The sequence below is a fragment of the Microcaecilia unicolor genome, chromosome 1 (genome assembly GCF_901765095.1).
Source record: "Microcaecilia unicolor chromosome 1, aMicUni1.1, whole genome shotgun sequence".
In the NCBI taxonomy this organism is placed as follows: domain Eukaryota; kingdom Metazoa; phylum Chordata; class Amphibia; order Gymnophiona; family Siphonopidae; genus Microcaecilia; species Microcaecilia unicolor.
Window position 1 is genome coordinate 419,921,629 of NC_044031.1, and position 16,349 is coordinate 419,937,977.

A 16,349-nucleotide genomic window follows, 5' to 3' on the forward strand; every position below is an offset into this window, starting at 1 on the left:
GACAACTATGCACCCTGCTCTTGCACAAGACTCAGGACATTATCCTACTAAATAGGAATGCCCTCTAAGAAGCAGAATACCTAGCCATCCCGTTCTCATTGTACTTTTGAGATCCTACTCCAGAGATTGCCATATATGGGAATTTCTCATCCAACCTGAATAAATGAAGTAAAATCCAACTTGTGGGGCAAAAGTATGTGTTATTACAAGCCAAAGCTTCATAAGCCTCTAGCCTTGTCCCAAAGCGTGTCATTTCTGCCCTAGTGCCAAAGTCCCAAATGTTCAAAGAAGGAAGTTCCATTCCAGAACTTCCAAAATCCCCAAGGATTTTCCAAGGTCAGTACTGGGCATGAGTCAGAGATTTACCTGCTCTGGTTAGAAGTCAATAATTCACGAGGAAAAAGCAAGGACATGTTTCCTTTTATGTGACCTTCTAATCCCAAAACTTACAAGAGTGTAGAATCCAAAATCGGTACTCAAATACGGTTTAAAATGACTAAATAGTAGTTTTAGTAGAATGGCTCTATGGCCTCTGCTTTCATCTCCTTGTCACTCTGAGAACCTGTACAGAGCAATGCAGAGCAGCATAAATCTCTCTCCATTTGCAGTCTAAACAGCTTGCCAACATTACGCATGCATGTGTCTCCAGAGGGCTTCCCCCACTCCTGCAAGGAAAGCTCCATGCCACTTGTCTAAAGAGTTTCCTAAAAGCTTCCTACACTACCAAGGAGAAGGGGAAGAAACTGCATTTCTTCTAAGGGCCAGATAAATGCCTTTCCTGCGTGGACATTTTTAAAGAGTTTACTGGTGTTTCAGCAGTGGAATAATTTAGAGTCGAAAGGAAATACTGAAGTCAATATTATTAATGCATAAGGCAGTCTATGTCCCTTTTTCGCTTGAAGCACAGAAGAGCAATAGTTAAAGCTGACCTCACAGAAGGAAAGCGACAGACGAATACACAATGTCATTATTGATCAGCCCCAGAAGGGCCAAAAACTACACAAGTGCAGATGCTATTACATTACTTTAGGATCATTATGAAATATATTCTGAGGTCAAAAGCAGTTCCTTTAACATGCACCAAAAAGAAATCGCTAACAATTTTGTACACATATATTATTGTAGAAACTGTCTGAGGGAAAAAGGAAAATGTCTGGAGAATACCCACTTTATTTATTCCCTCGCCTTTTGCTTCAGCATACTCATAAACTGCAGCAACTTTTCTCATTTCCCAGAATCTGCAGCAGACATACATATACTGTGCCCAAACATAGCCTTAGAAAGGGCATGAACTTTTTTTCCCTAGCTGCAAACACACTATCTACTAACTACCTACTGTAGGTTTTTTAATATATCTTTTTCTCTTATGGTGAACTCAGAAGTAAGCTAAACATCTCTTCCTACTCTACCCCACCCCCAACCAAAAAAATATTTTATACAAACCATCATCCACATTTTTGTCTTCTAGTTCAACTGCGCTCTTCGATCTGCACACTGAACTTGCTATTCCGCACCTCTCCAGCCCCATTTCTACTCCCTGCTGTCCAGCGAGTAGACATTTAAAATCTGTGCAAACACGAGAGACCATATTTAAATAAAGGATCCTCCATGAAGTATTCAGCCAACCCCAAGTGACAACAGAAAAAAAAAATTACTGGTTCACTCTGCAAGTACAGAAGAAGCACACCGAGCATTCATAAAATCTACAAATTCCAGGGGATCTTTGCAGTATTGCATCTTAACACCAGAGGCTCTGGACATTTCCATGTTGTTTCTGTGGCATTTGCCTTCAAAGCTGTAAGTGACAGCTATTGTAAACCAATCAGGAAATTCCATTCCAATCAGGTTTACAATACCCACTGAAAATTAAGTGAAGCAACCCTGTACTGTAAACAAGATGTGAAAGAGGACCCTACACATGGATGTGCCTATATGTATAGGAACACAAAACACACACAAATGGAGGTCCTTTTACTTTAAATGCTCTTTCTTCTTAATCAAGAGGAAAAACATCTTTACTGGGTTCTGAATCGGTTTAAAAATGAAATTTATTCATATCTAATCATTTCCTTTTCTTGAATCCTGCTAGATCAGTCGTGAACAACAGGCTGTGTGCCCCTACCAGCAGATGGAGCTATAGAAACTGAATTCTTCCATTGATATCACCAGTTTAAGGGCTGGTGCCGTCTGAAAACCTTCAGTATGCCAATGCCAAAACAGCTCAATAGGACTCAAAAATTTAAACCCATTACCGAATCACTGCAGATCGTGTTAACAAAACCCAGTACTTAAACCATTAACAACAGAAGGTGCAAAGGAAGATAGTGAACAGAGTTGGCATGGGTAGGCATAGGAGAAGTGGAAAGACAGTGGTCCAAACTGAAAACTGCTATACATACGGTAATAGATCTTTATATAAAGAAAGTAAACAAAAGGAACAGGATGCTAGATGATTCTCCAAACAAATGGCTGAAAACCTAATGGCAGAGAGGCTAAGAATGCAACAAGTGAATCATGGAAAAGATTACCGGATTAAACTCAAAGAAGTGAAGAGAGAAATACAGATAGCCAAAGCACAGAGACAAGAAAAATGGCTAAAGATGTAAAGAAGGGTGACAAGACCTTTTTCAGATATACTGGGGAAAGAAGAAAAGCAAAAAATAGAACTGTAAGACTGAAATATGCTGAGAACAGCTATGTGGAGAATGATGAGGATAAAGCGAACATGTTAAACAAATACTTCTCTTTGGTTTTCATGGAGGAAAACCCTGGAGAAGGACCGCAGTCAGCTGCCAAGGGTATATCTGGGAATTGAATGGATATTGCACTGTTCATGGAAGAAACTATTTATAAACAACCTGAAAATCTGAAACTGAACAAAACTATGGAGCTGGATGGGATATCCCAGAATACTGAGGGAGCTCAAGAGAAATCCTTGTGGGACCTCTTAAAAAGATTTACTTCATAGATCTTTAGAGATGGGAGAGGTTCCGCGGGATTGGAGATGAGTGGATGTGATCCCTCTTCATAAAAGTGGAGACAGGGAAGAAGCGGAAAACTACAAGCTGGTAAGCCTCACATCAGTGGTAGGAAATATAATGGAGCTGCTGCTGAAGGAAAAGATAAGTTAACTTTCTAGAATCCAACAGGTTGCAGGATGCAAGGCAGCATGGACAACCAAAGAACTGGATAAAGGATATGCAATAGATTATTATTATTATTAGCATTTATATAGTGCTACCAGACGCACGCAGCGCTGAACACCTGACACAGAGAGACAGTCCCTGCTCAATAGAGCTTACAATCTCACAGAAGACTCATGAATAAGCTGAGAGGGATGAATTTATGACCCAAAGTGATGAACTGGATTGGAAACTAGTTGACCGACAAACGGTGGTAGCAAATGGAATTCGCTCAGAGAAAACAAAGGTGAGTAGTAGAGTCTCAGGGATCAGTACTGGGGCCAATTCTGTTTAATATATTTGTAAAAGACAATGCTGAGGGGTTAGAAGGAAAAGTTTGCCTTTTTGCAGATTACACAAAAATCACCAACAGAGTGAACACCCCGGAGGGAGTAGGAACCATGAGAAAAGATCTCCAAAAATCAGAAGAATGGTCTAAGGTCTGGCAGTTAAAATTTAATGTGAAGACCTGCAAAGTGATGCACATGGAGTGCAAAAATCCAAAGGAGACATATGAGATAAGAGGTGAGAGACTGATAAACAGAGCTCAGGAGAGGGACCTTGAGGTCATGGTACCTGAGGGATAAGAACATAAGAATAGCCATACTGGATCAGACCAGTAGTCCATCTAGCCCAGTATCTCAAGGTGGCAAACCAATGTGACAATGCAGTGGCCATGGCCAGAAGCATGCTAGGCTGCATACAGAAAGGAGGTGTTGATGCCCCTGTACAAGTCACTGGTGAAGCCCCACCTGGAGTATTGCTTAGAAGCTGTATCTTGCTTATCATGTAAAAAGACGAAGTGATTAAAAAAAAAAAAAAAAAAAGCAACAAAAATGGTATGGGGTTTGCACCACAAGATGTATGAGAAGAGACTTGATTACCTGAAGATGTATACTCATTCAAACATTTGAAATGTATTAATATACAAACAAATCTTTTCCACAGATGTGAAGGGAACAGAACTAGAGGAAATGAACTGAGGCTACAGTGAGGCCGACTCAGGAATAACATCAGGAAGTACATTTTCATGGAGAGGGTGGTAGATACCTGGAATGACCTCCTGCAGGAGGTGGTGCATGAAAACGGTAATGGAATTCAAAAATGTGTGGGATAAACACAAAGGAATCCTCTATGGAGATGTTAATGTTATATTCCCTCAACACCTAAAAATAGGTTTGGAGTGGATTACAATTTAAAATAAAAACAGTCTACAAAACTGGGAGTACACAATATAATAGTTGAATTAATATAAAGAAAAACATAGCATCAACAATTAATTAGAAAGCACATATTTTCTAAACAGATTCATCTTTATAACTTTGTGAAAAGATAAGCAATGTAACTTAGATTTCACCAGAAATGGCAGAGAATTCCAAATTTGAGAGGCTTGATATGAGAACAGAGCTGAAAAATATTTCTTGGAACGTGAGCACCTATAAGAAGGGAATGATAAATTCAGATTATTTTGAGTTCCTCAACTGGACGTCAATATATTCAACACGGGATACATACAGCTAGGAGTCACTCCTTGTAGTATCTTATGAACAAAACACTGAAGCTTAAAAAGGACTCTTGCCTCCATTGGCAACCAGTGGAGTTTTTCATAAGATGGAGATACTCTATCAAATTTGCGTAAGCCACAGATAAGACAAAATTGCAGTGTTTTGGATGGTTCTTTCAGTAAATACTTCGAACAACCCAAGTATATAATATTACAACAGTCAAGCTTTGACAGAATTAGTGCTTGTACTAATACTTGGAAAGATTACAAAGTAAAATATTTCCGAATACGTATTACATTACTCAGACAAACTTAACCAAACAAATTGGAGGTGCTTAGATGGCAACTCCAGTAATTGGGAAATAAAGTCACTGCCAGGCAGACTTCTACAGTTAAATCAAGAGAAATCAAGATCAAGTAGCATATGCAATATCGCATCATACCATATCCTATGAGTTTATCTTGTTAGGCAGACTGGAGATAGACCATACAAGTTTTTATTTGCTGTCTTCTACTACATTACTAGGAGGGGTATTTTCAAAAGGATGTCCAAGGCAAAACATCCCAAATGGATGCCTATCTCACATGTATTTTCAAACAGGATATAGCCTGTTCAAAAATAAATGAGATGGACGTCCATGAGCTGGAAATGTCCAGCAATAACATCCATTTTACAAACTGAAATGTCCAAATTTTGTATAGGAGAAAACAAGGGACGTGGACATCAGTACAGCAGTATTCTTAGAAAATGGCCACACAGACGTCTATGTAGTGGACTATAAACCAAGGGACCAAGGTTCAAATCCTACTTTAACTCTCTGTTTTTGTAATTGTGAGCCCTCCAGGAACAGCAACATACCTACTGTACTTGAATGTACACCACTTCAATAGCCCTCAGTCTTGCAGGTGGCTTATATATGTAGGTACAGTAGGTATTTTTCTGTTCCTGGAGGACTCACAATTTAAAAAACAAAAAACAGTTAAAGTGGGATTTGAGCCTGGGTCCCTTGGTTTACAGTCCACTGCACTAACCACTAGGCTATTCCTCAGAACTGCTTCCTGGTTTTGTTAAGAATGCCCATAATACCTGACGCTATCATTGGTATCCCCTTCCAGTTTCACTTTCAGAGGAGAGGGAGGAAGACAGCAACCACTGGGGGACTAAAGTGTGGTTCCTTAATACCTCCAGTGGACAGCTGCTCAATCAGAGCACTTGCCCGTAACCTGGACGCTCCTGAAACAGGTGTGAATAAGGACTTCCTTCTTTTTAGACATAAATGCTTCTTCCCCTTCGGTAATCGCTGTTGGATGTCCAGATTTCAGGCCCTCCCTAGTCCTGTCCTAAAGATGGCCCCTTGCTATTTGGAAATCCCTCTTCTGTCTTTGCAAAATTGGGATTTGGACATTCCAAGCATATGGACATCCATTTCAGCCTTGAGGCATCCATAAGATTCACAAATGAGCACCTATGTTACTAAGTAAATGTAAACCCCAAAGACATTTCCCAAAGCCAGTCTTCTAAAGTGAGCCCTCCACTAGGTTAGCAGGACTCAAGGAAAGGAAATTAATAGGTGTGAATAAATTTCACCTTCCATTTCATCCTGCTAAACCAGACTAGACCAATGCCATACTGGGCCAGAGAAGACAACAACCCCTGAATCACAGCTCTGCCAAAGACCACGTCACCCCTGGCCAAAACATTAATCTTGTAATGCATCACAAAGGAATGCAACATGACCAAGTTGCTGCCAAGGAGGTTGCCTATCCTCATCTGGAATGCACGTGCAGCCCAAATGGAACAGCTTTCCAAAGAATGTATGCCACCTTAATCCACCATGCTGTAGAAAACTTAGATGCAACCACCTCTATTGGACTTCCAAAAGCAGTCTCTAACATCTAGGTACTGCAACTGAACCCTGTAGACATCAAACTTATGGAGTTTCCACACAGTCTCCAAATCTCCCCATCCAAAAAAGCTGGGAGCAACATCATCTGACTGGTCTTGGCAAACAATGGAACCATCCAAAGGGAAGCAGTCTTTTCCTTAAAGGCCAAAATAACAGGGCTGTGGAGTCGGTACACCCAAACCTTCAACTACAACTCTTATATTTTTCTACTGTCCAACTCCAACTGATATTTTTTTTTGTTCTGAATCTAAAGTACTTGTAAATATAAAACTTATATTTACCCATACTTTAGATCCAGGAAAAAGATATTAATTTACTATATATTATAATGCTTGCTTTTTCTTTTTTTTTTAATTTTGAAGCTGGAGTTAGTCTGTACATTTTTATGGACTTCAACTCCACAGTCCTACAAATTAGGATGTCTAAAGGACAGAGTTTGCAACTCAGATACTTGCCTGGCCCAACAAATAGCAACAAGAAAAACCACCTTTATAGTGAAGAGAAGTCCTTCAAGTATGCGCAATTCAAGGGCTTGAATGGCGGTCTCACCAGGGCGCTGAAAACTAGGCCACATCTGGGCCCTCCTCAAAAAAGGGTGGGCCACATAGCCCCTGCACATGGAGGCTTGTACCCACACTGCCAAGGAGGCAAATGCCTATCATGGCCATCCTTCAATGCAGAGCCTCAACTGGGATAATGGTCTTCTTGGTCACAGCAGTGACTGGAAACACAACAATTTGTCTAGCTTCTCATGCAGAAGCGAACAGAACCAGCCCAAGACCTTCATGCCTCCTGTGCCTCCTACTAGGCCAAGATCAGTTGGACTGGAGCCCAATGAAGTAGAAAAGCCTTAGGTGACTTCCAAATACCTTCTAGGATGGGATCCCCAAAGGAGTCTACCTGAGCCGATGCTGCAGTGCCTAAGGCAGACATCACCTAATCAATCAGGTGACATGGCTCCTCTTTCCTGAACAAGCAAACCACCAGCCTGCAATCTGGATAGGGCCATGCTTTGCTTTTGGCCAAAAGTGCAAGTGCATTTTCGTCTGAAACCAAAAGTCCCTGCCTCCATGAATACTCTATGCTGCCCTCCCTGGGCATACCTTCGAAGCCCTGATGGTACAGTGGCCTCTTCCAGAAGTCGTGGCAGCCATTCTGACTGAGAAGCCACTGGGGGCAGGAGCAACTGGGGATCACTCCTGCCCCGAAAAGGCCACTAGACCACCAGGGTTTCAAAAGTAGGCATAGGGAGGGCCTACAGGTGGGAGAGCAGAGTTTGTGGTCAGGGGAGCGGCCCAGGAGGACTGACTTTATGCAGGTGGGAAGAGGGGAAACTGAGATGACAATTTCGGTTCTGGCTAAAACCAAGCAGTGAATTTCAGCCATGGATTCCAGTGAAAGGTCCACCATACTCAGGGAGACCTCCCTCCCCATGAACCCTCAATTTCTTACTGATCCAGCTCTACCTTTTCCCGAGGTAAGGTATGCAGGAACAGGGTTCTGTCACCATTCAAATTCACATTCTGCCACTGGGGTTGCTTAGAACTATAGACCAGGGCCCTGAATCATGTGGTTCACCTTTTACCAGAGAAATGGCCACCCTGGCACAGCCTGTTGGACGCAGTCTGAAATGGCCTGGATCAAGAGTGGTCCCAAGACCTGAACACTGCAGTCTCATTTGGGTAGGAACAGAGTCCCTCCACCCCTCACCCCCACCATGTGGTCCAAATGGTCGTCAATCAACAGTGTACTTTAGTGGGCCAGCTGCAAAATGTCCATCATTCCTGCCAAAATCAGGAGATCTGTGCCAGCAACTTCAGGCTAGGGGTGGGGGGGGGGGAGAAGGCATGGTACTGTGGTGATCCCTCTCCAGGTGGTACTATTGAGCCACCAGCTCCTGCAGGTCCTATACCTCCTCTCACCCAGCATCTCCAACATGGGATAAAACTGCACCCTCCCCCCTAAACTGGGCCATGACCTTCTACTCACCCTACCCAAGGAAGACTCCATGTATGCTGCCTCAAACCTCAAGCTGCACAAATCCCATTGGCTGCAGTCTGCAGAGTTAAGTTATCTGCCTTTTTTTTCCAACTACCTAACTTATTTTCCCAGCCACAAATTGAGAGAATAAAACCTGTGACAATCTCTCTCCTTTTTCCAAATTGTATCTCTGCAGGGGTGTGCTGGGCAGGGGAAGTGGGAAAAGATAGAACCTCACCTCCTGCTGGCAGGGGCCCCTCAGGGACCTCTGTCAGCAAGCCTCGCCTGGCAAGAGCCTGTGGGATAAAGCTTGGGGCTATGGAGGGTGAGACCCTCTGAGCTAAACTGAGGTAAGAACTGTGGAACAAACCCCAAGAGCTACACAAGCCATAGGACTGCACCCCAGGGAGTTGTGTCTACCCAAGGAAAACCTGCTGCACCAGTCCACCCTGCATCACTTGCTGGAGATAGAGAGACACTACAGAATTCCACGCTGCACTTGCTCTTATACTGATGACGTCAGCTGAAGAGTTCAGTTTCTCTACTTCCATCTTCTAGTAGGGGCACACAACTCATTCTAAATACTAATGCTAAAAGCAAAGTGGATTGCATTGTAGAGCAATAAAGTTATTGAGATAAAAACGTTAACAATAGTTGTTCATGTAGTTATGGTACTTTTACTTTTTACTCAAGTAGAGAGGTGTGGTAGCCGTGTTAGTCCACTCTTAAAGGTTATCAATAGAAATCAAACAAAATAAAACATGGAAAAGAAAATAAGATGATACCTTTTTTATTGGACATAACTTAATACATTTCTTGATTAGCTTTCGAAGGTTGCCCTTCTTCCTCAGATCGGAAATAAGCAAATGTGTTAGCAGACAGTATATATAAGAGAAACATCAAAGTAATGCTTTGATGTTTCTCTTATATATACTATCTGCCACCACATTTGCTTATTTCCGATCTGACGAAGAAGGGCAACCTTCAAAAGCTAATCAAGAAATGTATTAAGTTATGTCCAATAAAAAAGGTATCATCTTATTTTCTTTTCCATGTTTTATTTTGTTTGATTTCTATTGATAACTTTTTACTCAAAAAGTATTATATTAGACAAATCCTGAGTGGTGTAGAACGGGGAAAAGTGAATCGACTGTTCACGCTTTCAAAAAGTACAAAGACCAGGGGACACTCAATGAAATTACATGGTAATACTTTTAAAACAAATAGGCGGAAATATTTTTTCACTAAAATAGTTAATCTCTGGAATTCATTGCCAGCGGATGTGGTAATAGCAGTTAGCGTATCTGGATTTTAAAAAGTTTTGAACAACTTCCTGGAGAAAAATTCCATATTCTGTTATTGAGATACTTGCCCCGGGATTGGTAGTATGGAACATTGCTACTAATTAAGTTTGTGCCAGGTACTTGTGACCTGGATTGGTCACTGTTGGAAGCTGGCTACTGGGCTAGATAGACCATCGGTCTGACCCACTATGGCTATTCTTATGTTACTAGACTAGACTAATAGGATAAAAGGAAACATTTGTTTTTAAAAAATATATTTTACATCACAAAGACATTACAGTGAAGAAATTCAGCACTCTGTAAAACAGAAGCCAGTACTGCTCACACAACAGTACAAATCAAGATACAGCCAATACATTACATACTACTAATACACAGTAACACAGTAAATGACGGTAGATAAAGACCCACACAGTTCATCCAGTCTTGTTAGGCAGACTGGATGGACCGTATAGATCTTTAACTGTTATTTATTGTGTTACTGTGTATTTTTAGTCACATATTCCTGATGCTGGCAATCAAGGGTGGCAAATAGACTCAGTGCTGGGAGTAACCAAAACAAGCATATTATCCCAATTCTTGGACAAAGTCTACATAAATATGCTTGCTGAATGTTCAATGTGGAGCTCCTCAAACCCACCTCTTGGGTTCGGATTTTAGATTATTCACCTTTCAAAACATCAACTCGAGTTACAGTCTGTCACAAAAAAGACATTTCCCCAACCCCTAAGTTTTTGTACCTCAGACAATAAAAGAGTGAAGTGACTGGCAGAAGTTCACAGGGAACATCAGTGCCAGAAGGAATTCAATCTTCCTTTTCCCTGGGTCCTAGCCCACTGCTCTAACTACTTAGGCCACTTGTTCAATTTTGGGAGCAAAGTTGAAAAAAAAATATCTTGCCCAGATTATATCTTGACAGTGTAGACAGAGTGTGACATAAGACTTTCCAGTTACAGTTTGGGGTGGAAGGATGTTTTTTTTTTCTGACGTTATTAAAAATTAAACCAATCACTTTGGTTTGATAGCAAGACTCCATGAATTATCAAGTAATTTACTTAAGGGGCTGCAAAACAAAATCCTGCTCTATTCCTCCCCTCTGTTCTGTTCCAAGGGTAATGATTTCACAGCTGAAAACTGAGCCTAGCCAATGATCAGTAACCTGCAATCTGCTTATAGAAAGGCACGTTTCTTTAACCTAGGTTTTGTCTGGCAAATATAGTATATCTGGAAAGCCATAAAGCAAACTAAGCAGTGGCAATGATATTGTTTAAAAAGCAAAAATGCATGTAGACTGCAATTAGTCCTTCTCCATCTCTGCATCCTCTAGCACAGTTTTCTGTAAGATGTTTATTTGAAAAAAAAATGTTAATAGTGTATCAACAGCTCAGAAAAACCTGAAAGCGCTGCACCAACATCCACAGATAATTATGTGCAGTGAGCCATAAAAACATTCTGTTAAACATTACCTTCTGAAGAGGCACTATTTAGCACAGTAAGTCAACACATTTGAGAATAGATCAGGCCTAAAAAAACATTATCAGATTTTCTTGAGATTTATTTATACTTTAAATTCTTCTGACAGGACTCAGATTTCATTTTTGAGTTGCAGTGGTAGCCAATAAAAGTTTTCTCCTAAATATAGGCAGGTAGGGGGGAGGAAGAAAAACTCTGGAAAAGAAAACTGGTCCCTAGTTTCTGGTTTAGTATAACGAGGGAGGACTAGATTAATTATGATGGAGTTAGGCCTTGATACACTGTTAAATCAATCCATAAAATTTTAAATGTTGCTAAATGAAATGCTCCTTATTCTATGGCAAAATGACTGCTCTCCAGTAGCATCAATGCCAAAATTTCAATATGGGATCTAAAAATAATTAACATCTCACCCAACAACTTATTCAACTAACTTATTCAACGAGACTTATAAAAAGAATCCTTCATAAAAGACTTGCCATCAAATCTATATTAGAACTAATCAACAATGAATTCCTTAATTTGGATACTTTAATCATATTGTTATTATTCAACACTATACTTTATCCTACATCTTACATATCTGATATTATTTCTTTACTTCTAATTTTCTTGATATCTTATGTACCTTAATTGTAATAATACTCTGTTCTTCTCATTCCGTTAATGGTGATTGCCATTGCGGCATAATGTAAGCCACATTGAGCCTGCAAAGAGGTGGGAAAATGTGGGATACAAATGCAGCAAATAAATAAATAAATAAACACCTCAGCAGTGAAACTCGATGGTTACCACTAATCCCATCAAGAGTTAAGCACTATCATCTTCAATGGTCTTTTAAATACAATTTTATCTCTTTTATTCAAAAAGAGCTTAGCAAAAGGGGGTACATCCTTGATAAAGCAAAACTGTGAAACATGATTCATGTCGGATGAATTAATTGTGAGCCAACAAAGAAGTACAATATTAATGTTAAAGAAAAATTAAGAATCTTGTTGAACAAAAGAGCCACACTGAGCCCGCAAATAGGTGGGAAAATGTGGGATACAAATGCAACAAAATTAAATAAAATAAAAATCCATCCAGTAAAGATGATGGTGCTTAATTCTTGATGGGATAAGTGATAACCATCAAGTAGCACTGCTGAAGTCTTGGATGAAAAGTTAAAGTTATATTTAGATCCTGAGTTAAATGGCATGCACCACAAAACCTAACATCCCCAGAGTCCAGGGCATACATTATTAGGAGATGCAATGAGGGAAATTGCCTTAGGTCCGTATCTGACTCTTATGTCATAATCCAATCCTGATTTTACTCTGCTGCACACATAGACTTATAGTTCTGAGAAGCTCCATGGGACAATCGGAACCAGAAATCCATACATGTGATGATAGGGTAACCCAAGACTAAATTAGGGTGGTCCTTTTCATATGAAGAGAGCAACCCTATGCAGAAGGCCCCAAGCATACCTGAAGGTAAAGGAGGTATTGGGGCACCCTCCCCAATTTCTACCCCTTTAACAATGGCCTTAATTTTCTTTTTTTTTTAGCATGGAGTCATGGGTTCTATATTTCCAGATAATCTGGCCAGGTATGCCCAGGGATTTTGCAGACTAAAGATGTTCAAGCATTGTTTTTGGACTAATTTTCCAGAACCCCATACAAAAGGCAAGTATTTTCAGCTAACCAGGCACAGTTATCAACACATCCTATGGTCCTAATGTGACCTAGCTAACATGAACGAGTCACGCATGTCTCTATGGACTGCCTGAAAGTGTATTATTATTATTTCATTTGTTCCCCGCGCTTTCCCACATAATCAGTGAAATGCGTTAAATTAACTCGTCCTGTCTTTTTTTCTTACATACCTGTGATGCATTGCAACACGAAGAAGCCATAAAACTGCGTAGCGCAACACCTTCCACTCTGAAAAGAGTGCGCCTTCTAGGCTGGAAGCACAGCGTCCTTCAATCCTCCATCAGCTATTCCTTTAAAAAACACAAAAAAAATAGCACAGGCAATATAAAAGCTGTGTTTTACCAATAACCCTCTCCACCCCATCTCCTGTCTCAACAATGATAATCTTTGAGCAGGGACTGTCTTTCTTCTATGTTTGTGCAGAGCTATAGAAATGCTAAATAGTAGTAGTAGTACTTTTTCAAGTGTAGCACCAGTTCTGTTTGATATACTGGGCAGAGATAGTTTGAGTCCTTAAAGTACAAAAAAAAAAGTCTTAAAGCAAGAGTTGCCCAGTTCCAAAACACAATCTGGCCGACTTCTGTAATTACAAAGTTTCTAGACACAGCAAGCCCGTGAAAGGCCAAAATGAACCTGAAAAAAAAAACTGTTTGAACTGTAAAACCAGTTCGGTTTATTCTATTGGGTGGGGTTGGGCTGTTTTTAAGATGGCACAATGATCAAGCTGCAAAACTTCAGAATAAAAAGAATTAAAACTGTCATGAACATACATGATCTATGATACCCAAAATGCACCTAAGCTCCTGTACAGGCTTTTAGCCTCCTCTTGCAAAGGGTAGATCATAGATAGGTGGCTTTTTTTTGTCGCACGACTTCCACCTCGCCAGTACCTTTACCCTCCCCCCCCCCCCCCCCCCAAGAACTATGCTAACGGCGCTGCCGCTGCTGTACCAGGGCTCCGCGAGAGCGCGCATGACCCATGGCAAGGGATTCGGGTCGGATGGCCGGCGCTGCAGATCCATGTATCGGAACCCAGACGGAATCTTCAAGTGCCGTCCCCCGACGATAATGTGCTCACTCGCCACCTCACCCTCGGCTGTGTTGGCCACAGAATCAAATGGACCAAGGCTACGGTATCCGAGGAGACTAGATTAAAAACAAGGCTGTGAAAACATGTGCGGGGCTCATGGTTGGTGTCTGCAAACTGCAGATGAAAACGCTGGATTTCCATTTTCCACGTATGCATGTGTGGCTTTATTACTGTATCTAAGAATCAGCATTCCCCCTCCCCCCCCCCCCAAAAAAAAAAACAATGCACAAGATTTACAAGAAAAGTCATGTTTACCTCTCATCCTACCTTCTCCTTATTACACTGTGCACAACTTCCGCGATGCTCTCACATCGGAGGGAGGGGGGATGATATACCCAGCCTTGGATTGCTGTTACCTGAGCTTTCTTCTCCTCCTCCCCCCTCCCCCGCACATACAAAATCCCCCGTCTCTCCCTCTGCCTCTCTGATTTGCTTAGTGCGAGCGATCTGAACAGATGTGCAATGCATTGCTAGGAAACAGATAAGCGTTTGAAAGCCTGTGCACGACACGGTGCAATACATACAAGCTTGTTTATTTCAAAGGCCTCAGACACTGCACTTCTATTAGAAAAAAAAAACATGCAACCGTGCAAGGAAAAAAAAAAAAGTTGTGCCCGTTATGCTCGTCTGTAATCATAGCTGGATAAATATTGGACACTGAGGCACCGTGCACGGTTTTGCTTCTGCAACACTGTAAATCGAGAACGAGGAAAGGAGTGCAGATGACACAGATCTACCGGGAGCGCTTGTTCTAGCTCTGCCTCTCTTGTTCCCTACTTAACACCTGCTCCAGAAGAATATGCTATGGTGGGGGCAAGTGAGCTCCCAGAGCCCTCTGAAACCCAGGGCGCGGGAAGCCAGCCACAGAAGCACGTGGTGGCAAGAGAAAAGCTGCTCCCAATTTCAGTGCTTCACACACCGAGATTTGGTGTTTCTCAGTCACCCTACCGACTGTCATGGGATCTAAAACCTCACCTACAAGATTCACTGTGCTGCTTTCAACACCACAGCAAACCCCACTAGGTAACCACTGATGTGGGAGAGCCAGCACTCGAAATGTTTAAAGGCACATGCTTTACTTGGGGCCTTCTTTGTGTGAAGTGACAACAACAATCTCCTCTTCCAAGTGGAGGGGGGGCGGAGGAGTATCCTGGAAGATTTAACTGACACCTTAAAAGCATCAACACTGACCAGTTTCTATAATATTTCAGCTTGACTGCCTCCTCTTCTGGTGTAATTCTCTCCCAGTTCTCTTTTTTAGAAGGAAAGTTGCTCACCCATTTTTTTTTCTGCTGTGCTGGCTACATAAACCCCAAATCTTGGTGTGTGTGCAACAGTGAAACTGGCAGTTTTTCTCTTGACACATGTTTCTGCAGCCCCCCCCCCCCCCTTTAAAAAGAGAGGCAACAGAACTAGAACTTGCAGTGCCTGTAGGTCCTGCAGTAATTCTTGGCCTTATCAATGCAATGTCAGTATATGGGGGAAGGGGGTCTTATAAAAATATTAAGGGCAGTTGCATCAAGATTAACTTAGCGCTACAAAAGATGGCAGGGGCTCTGCAAGAAAAGTTTTCAAGGTGTTTAAGACGGAGTGAAAAATGGGGAAAAGAGGATTTAATGTTTTTCATTGTTTTAACTTCCAATTGGATTTTACAAAATCTATTATTTCCCCTTAGTTGCTGTTTGCCTGACGCTGTTCATGCCAAACTTCCTATCTTTAGAATCTGACCTAGGCAAGGGCCAATGTAGAAAGCTGAACATTATTTATTTATTTAGATTTTGTTCACACCTTTTTCAGTAGTAGCTCAAGGTGAGTTACATTCAGGTACTCTGGACATTTCTCAGTCCCAGGAGGGCTCACAATCTAAGTTTGTACCTGAGGCAATGGAGGGTTAAGTGACTTGCCCAAGATCACAAGGAGCAGCAGCAGGATTTGAACCGGTCACCTCTCGATTGCAAGACCGGTGCTCTAACCACTAGGCCACTCCTCCACACACTACAGCTCCAAAGTAGCCCTCATGTTCTAGGAACAATGCCTTCAGTTGGCCTTTTCACCAATAGTCCAGTGCATATGCCAAAAGCTTCATAGACAAGGTATTCACACGCAAAAAGTTCCCAACGAACACAACTCTGTTAATTTTCTCGTTAACTGCACACATCTGTGCTATAGACCCAATGTTATTGGTTATTAGTTCTGCACCCCCCCCCCCCCC

The 16,349-nt window shown here is 41.5% G+C and overlaps 1 protein-coding gene across 6 annotated transcripts in view; it reads right to left on the minus strand.

Annotated features, from left to right (window-relative positions):
• Window positions 1-16,349, minus strand: part of ZNF516 (zinc finger protein 516) — a 347,045-nt gene that overhangs the window by 206,825 nt on the left and 123,871 nt on the right. For 5 of the 6 annotated variants that reach the window (XM_030211770.1, XM_030211812.1, XM_030211788.1 and 2 more), the window contains exon 2: window positions 13,218-13,337. The gene's annotated coding sequence lies outside the window, so the exon portion shown is untranslated. Of the gene's footprint in view, window positions 1-13,217; window positions 13,338-14,404; window positions 14,458-16,349 lie in introns of those variants that run through there. The other variant, XM_030211804.1, reaches the window with a different exon arrangement.